The sequence below is a fragment of the Elephas maximus genome, chromosome 5 (assembly GCF_024166365.1).
Source record: "Elephas maximus indicus isolate mEleMax1 chromosome 5, mEleMax1 primary haplotype, whole genome shotgun sequence".
NCBI lineage: Eukaryota > Metazoa > Chordata > Mammalia > Proboscidea > Elephantidae > Elephas > Elephas maximus.
In genome coordinates this window covers 136,926,119-136,938,388 of record NC_064823.1, presented here as the reverse complement: position 1 = coordinate 136,938,388, position 12,270 = coordinate 136,926,119, and the positions used below count along the sequence as shown (strand labels likewise).

The 12,270-nt window shown below is 42.7% G+C and overlaps 1 long non-coding RNA gene across 4 annotated transcripts in view; it reads right to left on the bottom strand.

Annotated features, from left to right (window-relative positions):
* LOC126077254 (uncharacterized) overlaps positions 1 to 12,270 on the bottom strand; it is an 83,351-nt gene that overhangs the window by 19,535 nt on the left and 51,546 nt on the right. For 3 of the 4 annotated variants that reach the window (XR_007517690.1, XR_007517687.1, XR_007517688.1), the window contains one exon: positions 2,142 to 2,291. This is a non-coding gene — a long non-coding RNA (uncharacterized LOC126077254). Of the gene's footprint in view, positions 1 to 2,141; positions 2,292 to 2,953; positions 3,214 to 12,270 lie in introns of all 4 variants that reach the window. The other variant, XR_007517689.1, reaches the window with a different exon arrangement.

The following is a 12,270-nucleotide window of genomic DNA, read 5'->3' as shown; positions in this document are numbered from 1 at the left end:
TATTCTTCACCAACACCACAATTCAAAGGCGTCAATTCTTCCTTGGTCTTCCTTATTCATTGTCATGGTTTTGCATGTATATGAGGTGATTGAAAACACCATGGCTTGGGTCAGACGCACCTTATTCCTCAAGGAGACACCTTGGCTTTTTAACACTTTAAAGAGGTCTTTTGTAGCAGATTTGCCCAATGCAATGTGTCATTTGATTTCTTGGTTGCTGCTTCCATGGGTGTTGATTGTGGATCCGAGTAAAATGAAATCTTTGACTACCTCAAACTTTTGTCCGTTTATCGTGACATTGCTTATCACTCCAGTTGTGAGGATTTTTGTTTTCTTTCTGTTGAGGTGTATCCATACTGAAGGCTGTGGTCTTTGATCTTCACCAGCAAGTGCTTCAAGTCCTCTTCATTTTCATCAGGCAAGGTTGTGTCATCTCCATAATGTAGGCTGTTAATGAGTTTTCCTCCAATCCTGATACCCCATTCTTCTTCACGTAGTCCAGCTTCTTGGATTATTTGCCCAGGAGACAGACTGAATAAGTATGGTGAAAGGATACAACCCTGACACACACCTTTCCTGAAGCTGGAAAATACGTCCTTGGTGATAGAAATGATGCCGCGGATTGCATGATTGAATTTTGCAAGACTTCTTCATTGTACATAGTTTTTTTCACCAACATAAATGGCGGCTATATAAAAAAAAAAAAAAATTTTTTTTTTTTTTATATACACATGGACCTCACATGATGGAATAAACAGGAGTCAGATCGACTACATCTGTGGAAAGAGATGTGGAAAAACTCTATATCACCAGTCAGAACAAGGCCAGGGGCTGACTGTGGAACAGACCATCAATTGTTCATATGCAAGTTCAAGTCAGAACTGAAGAAAATTAGAACAAGTCCACAAAAGCCAAAGTACGACCTTGAGTATATCCCACCTGAATTTAGAGACCATCTCAAGAATAGATTTGACACGCTGAACACTAATGATCAAAGACCAGACAAGTTGTGGAATGACATCAAGGACGTCATCCGTGAAGAAAGCAAGAGGTTGTTAAAAAGACAGGGGAGAAAGAAGAGACCTAAATTGACCTCAGAAGAGACTCTGAAACTTGCTCTTGAATGTCGAGTAGCTAAAGCAAAAGGAAAAAATGATGAAGGAAAAAGCATTTAGAATATTGCCTGACATATAGTTAGCATCTTATTGTTTTTAGCTGCCATCATGATGACCCCCACTTATGGTGACCCGACACACAGTAGAATGAAATGGTGCCCAGTCCTACACCGTTACCATGATCAGTTGCAGATTGGACTGTTGTGATCTACAGGATTTTCATTCACTGGTTTTCAGAAGTAGATCTCCAGGCCTTTCTTCCTAGTCTGTTTTGGTCTGGAAGCTCCACTCAAACCTGCTCATCATCGCAGCAACACACAAGCCTCTACTGATGGATGGGTGGTGGCAGCGCATGAGGCGCACTGGTTGGGAATGAAACCTGAGTCTCCTGCATGGAAGGCAAGAATTCTACCGCTGAACCACCAACTCCCCCCGCTGGCTGCTACTTTTAAAATATATTAACATCAGTCAGTACGCTGCAGTAACAAACAACCCCAAAGTTTTGGTGACTTAAAACAACCATTTTTCTTTTTCGCTCATACTACATGTCTACTCTGCTTCAGCAAATGCTGTCCTCGTCATAGTTACCCAGCAATTCAGGCGGACAGAGCAGCTGTCATCTCTAATGTCACTGGTTGCCAGGACAGAGAAGAGTATGAATAGGTGCGCACTGGCTCTTAAAGCTGCCATCCAGGAGAGGCCATGTCACTTCCGCTCACATTTTATTGCCCAAAACAAAGCATGTGGCCACTCACTTCCATAGGGTTTTCATAGCTGTGACCTTTCAGAAGCAGATCACCAGGACTGTCTTCTGAGTGCACCTCCGGGCGGGCTTGAACTGCCAACCTTTCGGCTAGTAGCCAAGCATTTAACCATTTAGGTGGGGAAATGCAATTCTGCCTTCTTCCCAGCCCTGATGATCATCACTTTATTGTTAGTTTCTAACTGGCTGAGTGAGTATCAGACTCTTGCAACTGAGACTCAAAATTAATAAGAAATCATACATTTCCCTGGCTTTATACTCACCAGAGCCCTGTGCCATGCCTATGCCATGCTCCATTTAACCCCGTCCCACAGACCACTCCAAGCATTTGAAGTCCATTGGTCCTGCCGTCCGTCTTCATGGTGCCAGGACCAGATCGCTCATAATTTCAGCAATCACTTGCTGGTTGAGTCCTAGAGAAGAGAAAAAAGTCGTGTCATGGGCCCTGAGTCACAGTTTATCTTAGTGATCTAGTGCTGTTGTAACAGAAACACCGTAAGTAGGTGGCTTTAAAGAACAGAACTTTATTTTCTTACAGTTCTAAAGGCTATAGGGTTGCTGTGAGCTGGAGTCAACTCGACGGTACACAACAACAATGGAGGCTAAAATTCCAAAGCAGAGTCTCAGCCGTGTGAATTCTCTCTGTGAGCCTCTCTCTTATCTCTGGTTTCTATTGCCAGTCCTTGTTGTTCTGGGGTGTTCTTTAGCATCTGTCTTCAGCCTCTATATCTATTCTTCTCTTTTTATAACTCAGAAGTGTTTAGGTTTGGGATCCACCCTATACTACCTCATTACCATAACAAAACAAAAGCCCTATTTCCAAAAAGATCATGTCTTATAGGTATATGGGCCAGAAATTCAACACCTATTTTGGGTGGACACAATTCTAAACATAACACAGTGAAGAAAATATCAAGAGGGAAAAAGAGGGAAAGCTCTCCTTGGAAGAGGTGGATTCTTAGGTCAGGTTTCTAGAGGCACATTTGAGATGGGATGCAGTGCAGGTGATTAGCTAGGGCAGCTCTCAGGAGAGAAGAGGTCAGGGAAGCTGGAGAGGGCAGAGGAAGGAGCTCACCAAGATGTGCAGTCAGCCGGAGTCTGGTTCAGCCTGATCCCACGGGCAGCTCAGGAACCGGAGTGACACCACAGAATAGGTCCTGCTTTGAGGCCAGGCTGCCCATCTTTTGAAGCCTCATTACAATTAGCCAAGGGCAGTGGGCCATGTGGGAGGAAGGAGTTATCCTTCTGAGCGAGGCAGCTCTTATTGGTTTGGCCAAAGGCAATTCTCAGGGAAGGGGGCAGCTGTGAGCTGTTGGCATCCGACATTCCTAGCAGCTGGGGAGCGGGAACACCAGCTCAGTCAACACTCCTGCCAGTTGGGGAGTGGGCACAAATATCGGCTACTACTGGGTGCTCAGGAAAGCACTAATAGGACCCATCTGCCCGTTTCCCTACCATTATAACCATTATAATATTATGCTTTCATTGTTGTTGTTGTGTGCTGTCAAATCAATTTTCAACTCCTGGTGACTCCATGTGACAGAACTGCCCCATAGGGTTTCCTAGGCTGTAATCTTTATGGGAGCAGATCCCCAGATCTTTCACCCACAGAGCCGTTGTGTGGGTTCTAACTGCTGGTTAGCAGTCGAGCACGTAACTGTAATGGCATCTAATAGTTCCTCATTTGCTTTCTAGATTAAATTCTACCCCCAATTTATATCTCCAGGCTTATGTCCCAAGACTCATAACAACAATGAGTTGCTGTTGTTTGATTCCAACTCATGGCGATCCCGTGTGTGTCAGAGTAGAATTGTGAGGACAACCACACTATACTGGGAATTACGGGCTAACCAAGTTGACACATATTTTGGGGGGACACAATCCAATTCATGACAGCTGGGATAGGGAAAAATACAGGTTTGGAATCAGAAGACATGGCTTCAAACGCAGGCTCTGTTGCTCTCCTTGGGCACATGGCTGAACAAAGCTGGCAGAGACTCGCAACTGCTCATCTAACCCATTTCCTTTTCTTCCTGGGAAAGAGCTAGACCACTTTTTCTTAGCCTTTAATGTGCACGCAACTAACCTGGGGCTCAACAAGAAAGGTGGAGACCAGCAGAAAATATGCACACTACACACACACATGCATCAGGTAACATAATGGGGGAAACACTGTGATAGAAACATGCCCACAGTAGAAAGGAGAAGACCTAAACCCAGCCAGACAGGGGTAAGGATGGGAGAAAGAAAAAGTGCCCCAGAAAATGATACTCCAGAGCTGAGTCTTAAGGATGAGGAGGAGGTGGCCAAGTAAAGATGAGAAAAGGGAAAAAGAGCATTACAGGAGGTAGGTTCATCACATGCAAAGGCAAGGGGGTGAGAGGCTACACAGGGGCATTTTGGGAACTGCTAGTGGTTTCTGGAGTGGCTGAGAATGGCTAGAGATTGTCTTAGTTTGCTATGGCTGTCACAAAAAATATGTATCATAAAAAGAATACTTCAATGTGGGTGACCTCAGAGTTAAAGAAATTTATTTTCTGCAGTTCGGGAGGCTAGAAGTCTGAATTGAAAGGGTGATTCTAGGGAAGGACCTTCTTTGTCTATTTCAGCTTCTAGCAGCTCCTAGCAATCCTAGGCATTCCTGGGCTTGCAGATTCATCTGTCTCCATGGTCACATAGTGTGTGTATCTGTGTCTATTCTCCTTTTTTATAAGACAGCTCTCAGAAGTGATCAGGTTTAGGGCCCACCGTACTGTGATAATGCCCTCATTAATAAAACAAAAGAAACCCCCTCTTCCCAGGATCACATGCACAGGTACGGGGGTTAGGATATCAACAAAACTTTCTGAGGGGACACCGTTCAAGCTATAACAATGGTGGAGTGAGGGGGCTACTGTCAAGTGCCAAGAGCCAAGGTTGGTGAAGTGAAAAGAGAGCAGATCCAAAAGATATTCAAATTACTTACCAAGGGTTAGTGACACCATTGAGGAATCTCAAGGTGAATAACATTGTTAGCCTGACTTTCAGAAAGATCCCTCTAGCTGCCCTTGGGAAGACTGGACCAGGGGGAGTAAGTTAGGGGCTACTAAGTTTATTTTCAGTTTCTAAGTACCAACGAGCCTTACTGCCTGAGACTTCGTAACAGAAGACTGCATCTAGGATTCAGATTATGTACACTGGGCATTTTCAGAGTCAGGGAATCACAGTGCCATGCAGCCACAAAGTTCCCTGGGACACCAAGTGAGCCCCTTGGGGAAGGCTTGGGAATGTGGAGTAGGAAAGAAAGGAGACTAAGAACTGAATGGAGGTGTGCTGAGACAGATTTACCCCTGTATTATTCCCCTGGGATCACCCTTGATCCATATTTCCTGGAGCTACCAGCCATGATGCCACACTTCCTTTCCCCACTCACGGAAGCCAAACTGCCTGCAACTGAGAGTGATTTTCACAGATAACCATGAGCTCACTCTAATTTGCAAACGAAGTCAATCACTCAAAAGCCTTGATGCCTTCCTTCCCCATTGCTAGGAGTAGATTACAGGCTTTATGTCAGATAGTGTCAGGTTCCAGTTCTGACTCCCTCAGGTATAAACTGTGTGGCCTTGAGGAAATTACTTAACCTCTCTGAACCTCAGTTTTCCCATCTGCTGAATGGGTATGATAATAAAACTCTAACCATAAGGGTCTGTTCTTAGGATTAGATCCAATTATTCAAGGCAAATGCATGGTTGCGTGACTGGCACATGCTAAATACTCAATATGTGATAACTGCCTTATTATTTTATAATTGATTTTATTATTTATTTTATTTTTATTGTTAGCACCATGTCTTGTGGCTGATGGGAACACACCAATGTGTAAGAACACTATGGTTGAGAATTAGCGTATTAAAGGGAAACTATTTTGTATTTTTATTTTGTATACATGACCCCTAACTGGCTTACCTTTTTCCTTGAAAGTCATCACACTGTGTTTCTTTTAATACTTACTGTACTTCAAACTTTGTCTTGTTAGCCTCCCTTCCCCCTCTGCTCCCAATCAGCAAGACTTTAGGAACTTGGATGTTCATAGGGTCAAAGCCAAAACTCAGTTTGTATTTCCTATTACTGGCCTGTCGCTATCAAGATCTGCTGGGTGGAAGTGTCAGAAGGGCAGAAGGGGCTTCTTTGTCAGTGGCAAGTCAAAAAGAGCCAGTTGCCATTGAGTTGACTTTAACTCATGGCAACCCTGTGTGTGGGGCAAACCTGTGGTCCATAGGGTTTTCAATGACCAATTTTTCAGAAGTAGATCATCAGGCCTTTCTCCAAGGCACCTCTGAGTGGATTCGAACTATCAACCTTTTAGTTAGCCGAGTGAAGGGCAAATGGGACTATAACAGCATCTTTCTCATCATTTCTAAGGGAAGAATTCAGTCCTCTAACTATCTTCCTGTACCGCACACCTGGGCTCCATGTGGTCTGTAGTCTGTTTCTCCAAGAAGTTGAGCTCTTCACTGTCTCTGGGGGCAGAAACGCCTTCAGTAAGGCCCCTTCCAATGGTATCCCCATCTGAGAAACGAGAATACTGGCCATTCAACTCTCCAAGGATTTAATTAGCTCTGTTCTTGGAAGGTCCTTCCAAGATGAAAACAGCATGAGATTCCACTGTCTAATCCAAGCAACCGTCATCTCCGGCCTGGGTGAGGCGAGAGCTGTCTAACTGGTCCCCAGGACCCCATTCTGCTCCCCTCCAGCACATTCTTTCTACAGCAGAGGGATCTCCTTAAAACTGCAATCTGATCCTATTACTTACTGTTCAAAATCTCAATAGCTTTCAATGTCTCCAAGACTCAGACCCTTACCTTTGCACCAGGCCCCTATTTCTGGCCCCTCCTGATCGGCCTAGCCTCATCTGGCCCCTTCCCCTCTCTGTGTGTTCCAGCCACACTGACGCTCATGCAGTTCTTTGACTGTGTGGACCCACCCGCCCACCTTTGCACTTGCTGACATCTCTGGGGGAGCATGTTCCCCTTTCCCCCTCTTCTACCCCCACTCATCCTTCAGCTCTCACTTCTAAGGTCACTTCCTCAGAGGGCCTTTATTCACAAATAGCTCCTAAGATCTCAGCACTCTCATTTTTCTCCCCCATAGGCCATTACCGGAGTCCCTAGGTGGTGCAAACAATTATCATACTCAACTGCTAACCAAAAGGTTGGTGGTTTCAGTCCACCCAGAGGCACCTAAGAAGAAATGCCTTAAAAAAAAATCAGCCATTGAAAACCCTGTGGAGCACAGTTCTGCTCTAAGACACATGGGGCTGCTATGAGTCAGAATCGACGTGATGGCAACTTGGTTTTTTTTTTTTCTTTCTTTCTTTTTAATTTTTACTTTTATTGTGCTTTAAGCGAAAGTTCACAAATCAAGTCAGTCTCTCATATAAAAATTTATATACGCCTTGCTGTGTACTCCTAGTTGCTCTCCCCCTGAAGAAACAGCACACTCCTCCTCTCCATCCTGTACTCCCCGTGTCCATTTAGCCAGCTTCTGTCCTCTTCTGCCTTCTCATCTCCCCTCCATACGGGAGCTGCCCACATAGTCTCATGTGTCTACTTGAGCCAAGAAGGTAACTCCTCACCAGTATCATTTTGTGTCTTATAGTCCAGTCCAATCCCTGTCTGAAGAGTTGGCTAACAGGTCTGGGGACCATGACCTCTGGGGTCCTTCGAGACTCAGTCAGACCGTTGAGTCTGGTCTTTTTACAAGGATTTGAGGTCTGCATCCCACTGCCCTCCTGCTCCATCAGGAATTCTCTGTTGTATTCCCTGTCAGTACAATCATCGGTTGTTGTCAGGCACCATCTAGTTCTTCTGGTCTCCGGTTGATGTAGTCTCTGATTTATGTGGCCCTTTATGTCTCTTGGCCTCATAATTACCTTGTGTCTTTGGTGTTCTTCATTCTCCTTTGCTCCAGGTAGGTTGAGAACAATCGATGCATCTTAGATGACCGCTTGCTAGCATTTAAGACCCAGACGCCACTCTCCAAAGGTGGATGCAGAGTGTTTTCTTGATAAATTTTATTACACCAATTGACCTAGATGTCCCCTGAAACTGTGGTCCCTAGACCCATGCCACTGCTACTCTGGCCTTTGAAGCATTCAGTTTATTCAGGAAACTTCTTTGCTTTTGGTTCAGTCCAGTTGTGCTGACATTTGCTATACTGTGTGGTATCTTTCACTTCACCTAAAATAGTTCTTCTCTGCTGTCTAATTAGTGAATACCCCTCTCCCTCCCTCCCTCCCTCCCCCCCTTGTAACCATCAAAGAATATTTTCTTCTGTTCTCTTATAATAATGGTCTCATGCAATATTTGCCCTTTTGTAGCTGACTAATTTCACTCAACATAATGTCTTCCAGATTCCTCCATGTTATAAGATGTTTCAAGGATTCATCGTTGTTCCTTATTGATGTATAGTGTTCCACTGTGTGGATATACCATAATTTATTTATCCATTCATCCATTGATTGGCACCTTGCTTGCTTCCATCTTTTAGCAATTGTAAACAGTGCTGCAATGAACATGGATATGTGTATATCTGTTCATGTAAAGGCTCTTATTTCTCTAGGATATATTCCAAGGAGTGGGATTGCTAGATCGTATGGTACTTCTATTTCTTTCTAAGGAAGCACCAAATCAATTTCCAAAGTTGTTGTACCATTTTACATTCCCACCAGCAGTGTATAAGTGTTCCAGTCTCTCCACAACCTCTCCAACACTTATTATTTTGTGTTTTTTGGATTAATGCCAGCTTTGTTGGAGTGTAATGGTATCTCATCTTAGTTTTGCTTTACATTCCTCTAATGGCTAATGATCGTGAACATTTCCTCATGTATTTGTTAGCTGCCTGAATGTCTTCTTTGGTGAAGTGCCTGTTCATATCCTTTGGCCATTTTTTAATTGGGTTATTTATCTTTTTGTTGTTGAGCTCTTGCAGTATCATGCGGATTTTAGAGATCAGGCGCTGATCAGAAATGTCATAGCTAAAAAATTTTCCCAGTCTGTAGGTAATCTTCTTCCTCTTTTGGTGAAGTCTTTGGATGAGCATAGGTGTTTGATTTTTAGGAGTTATCTAGTTTCTCTTCTGGTGTTTGTACATTGTTAGCAATGTTTTATATACTGCTTATGCCATGCATTAGGGCTCCTAATGTTGTCTCTATTTTTTCTTCCAAGAACTTTATCGTTTTTAGATTTTATATTTAGGTCTTTGATCCATTTGAGTTCATTTTTGCATATGGTGTGAGGTATGGGTCTTGCTTCACTTTCTTGCAGATGGATATCCAGTTATGCCAGCCCCATTTTTTAAAGAGATTGTTTTTTCCCCAGTTAATGGACTTTGGGCCTTTGTCAAATATCAGCTGCTCATATGTGGATGGATTTATGTCTGGTTTCTCAATTCTGTTCCATTGGTCTATGTATCTGTTGTTGTACCAGTACCAGGCTGTTTTGACTACTGTGGTGGTATAATATGTTTTAAAACCAGGTGCAACTCAGTTTTTTATTTGGTAAGTGTCATGGATTGAATTGTGTCCCCCCAAAATGTGTGTCAATTTGGATAGGCTGTGATTCCCAGAATTGTGTGGCTGTCCTCCATTTTGTGATCTGAAGTGATTATCCAATGTGTTGTAAATCCTAACCTCTATGATGTTAAGCAGGCAGGATTAGAGGCAGTTATGTTAGTGAGGTAGGACACAATCTACAGGCTTTTTTGAGATATAAAGGAGATAAGTGAGCAGAGAGGAGAAGGACCTCATTACCACCAGAAAAAAGTAGAGCTAGTCATTTGGACCCAATGTTCCTGTGCTGAGAGGACCTGGACCAGGGAAGATTGATGACTGGGACCTTCCTCCAGAGCTGACAGAGAAAAAGCCTTCCCCCGGAGCTGGTGCCTTGAATTCAGACTTCTGGCCTCCTAAACTGTAAGAGAATGAGTTTCTGTTTGTTGAAACCATCCACTTATAGTATTTCTGTTATAGCAACACTAGATAACTAAAACATTAGGCCTTATCGCTGCCTTCCTGGCTAGACCATCAGCTCCAGGGACCGTGCTTTCTTTACCTCTTTTTCTCTAGCGCCTACTTCAGGGGCTGGGTGATACCTAATAGAAAATCTATCTATCTATATATATCTAAATAGCCTTTTTTTATGACTATTGGGGGTGTCAGGTGAGGAGCTCTGCTTTTACAAAGAGAAATCGAGTGGGAAAATGAGTTACTTCATTCATTTAATTGTTGTAGATTGAATTATCTAAATGGAGGATGCTGATCTGTTTATTCCTTTAAAATAGTATGCTGTTAGGAGTTAATTTCCTTAACCTTAATGTCCCCTTCACAGTCATCAAACTCCTTCTGCCCATCACTTTTTACCCATGAGGTCTCAGATCTCTTTGACGATGGTTATGTCACAAAGAGGAATCTTAGTTGAAATTAAATGGAATGGGGGCAAATGGGAAAATAATTTTCTGTTTCACCTGATTACCATTATAAACCTCTCTTGGTTCTGGAAGTGAGGAAAGGGGAGAGAAGAGGAGAAGGCACTCTTAAACATGTTACTTAAAGTATCACAGTCCATGTTAAGTTTGGAAATGGAGGGTTTAGGAACTTGTAGGACAATTTACATTTGCCATGACATCCCAGGACATGACCAGTGGACCTGTCTCATTGAACAAGGTATAGACCAATTTGGGTGCTGTTGAACTTGCATGGTGAGTCATACACAGCGGGACTAGGTATTTTTCTTCAGTATTTTAGAAATTAAAAAAAACTGGTCCTTCACCATGGATAGTTTGGGAACCACATATAAAATATTGTATGGTCCTAGTCGTGTTGTAAGGAAAAGCCAAGTATTCAAGAAATATCTCTAACTAAGAAACATTTTGAAGCCAGAAGGGCAAAGCGGGGCAGGAGAATGGTCACTGCAGGTTGTGGAAAATCAAGGAAAAGATTCTTGGACATGAATCTTGAGATGGGTCTTGAATGAAATTTTTGGTAAATATTCAGGGACATGAAGCATTTCAGGAAAGAAGAAGTATATAAGGTAAGGCATAGAGGCTGGAAAAAGCAGAGTATCTTAGTTTCCTAGTGCTGTTATAACAGAAATATCACAATTGGGTGACTTTAAAGAACAGAAATTTATTTTCTCACAGTCCAAATCAGTTTCTCGGCTGTGTCAATTCCCTCCTTGTATACAGTCTTGGCTTCTTTGCTTGTAGACCATCCTCACACACCATCTCTCTCCCCATACCCTCACTCCCCCTGTTTGTGCATGTATTTTTGTCTATTCTGGTCTTTTAACAACTCAGAAGTGATTAGGTTTAGGATTCACTTTTCAAAGGTATGGCCTCATTTTTTTGTGTGTGTTTTTTTGGATCTCAACTGAGTGATTGATTATATTACATTAGATTACCTTATGGAAGGTAATTACATTACCTTATATTACACTACAAAAGGTAACCTGCTCTACCCAAAGTCAACTGATCTAATCACACGTAACTATTCCATGACAGCAACTAGACTCGTGTTTGGGAAAACAACTGGGAACCAAAGGGTAGCCAAGTTGACACATAAAACTAACCATCACACAGTGAAGGCCATCATCATAGTGACAGTTGATTCAAGCTGAATGGATGCTATAAGTAGAGGGCAAGTTTGAGAAGTGACAGAATATTGGCATGGTCTTAAAGTATCTACTTCCAGGTTCTTATTAATAACAAAGGAAAAAAGAGTAATCTTACAGTGGAAAACCTGGCAGACACCTTAAATAAGCGATCAAAGTCAACATTAAGAGCCATAAGACAAATCAGCATCATGTGCCTCCTGACACGATGCACTAGGAAGAACACAGCATCACTTTTGTGTTATTTCTGCCAAAAATGTATGTTGTTATTGTTGTTAGGTTACGTCAAGTCAGTGCCATCTCATAGTGACCTTAGGTACAACAGAACCAAACACTGTCCAGTTCTGTGCTATCCTCAAAATTGTTGACATGTTCCAGCCCATTGTTGCAGCCACTGTGTCAATCCATCTCATTGAGGGTCATCCTCATTTTGCTGACCCTCTACTTTACCAAACACAATGTCTTCTCCAGGGACTGGTCCCTTCTGATAATATGTCCAAAGTACGTGTTATCAGGTAACCATAATTCTTAGCCAACTCTATAATTCAAAGGCATCAATTCTTCTTTGGTATTCCTTATTTGTTGTCTAGCTTTTGCATGCGTATAAGGTGATTGAAAATATTATGGCTTGGGTCAGGCAACCCTTAGTCCTCAAAGTGATGTCTTTACTTTTTAATACTTTAAAGAGCTCTTTGCAGCAGATTAGCCCAATGCAATGAATTATTTGATTTCTTGACTGCTGCTTC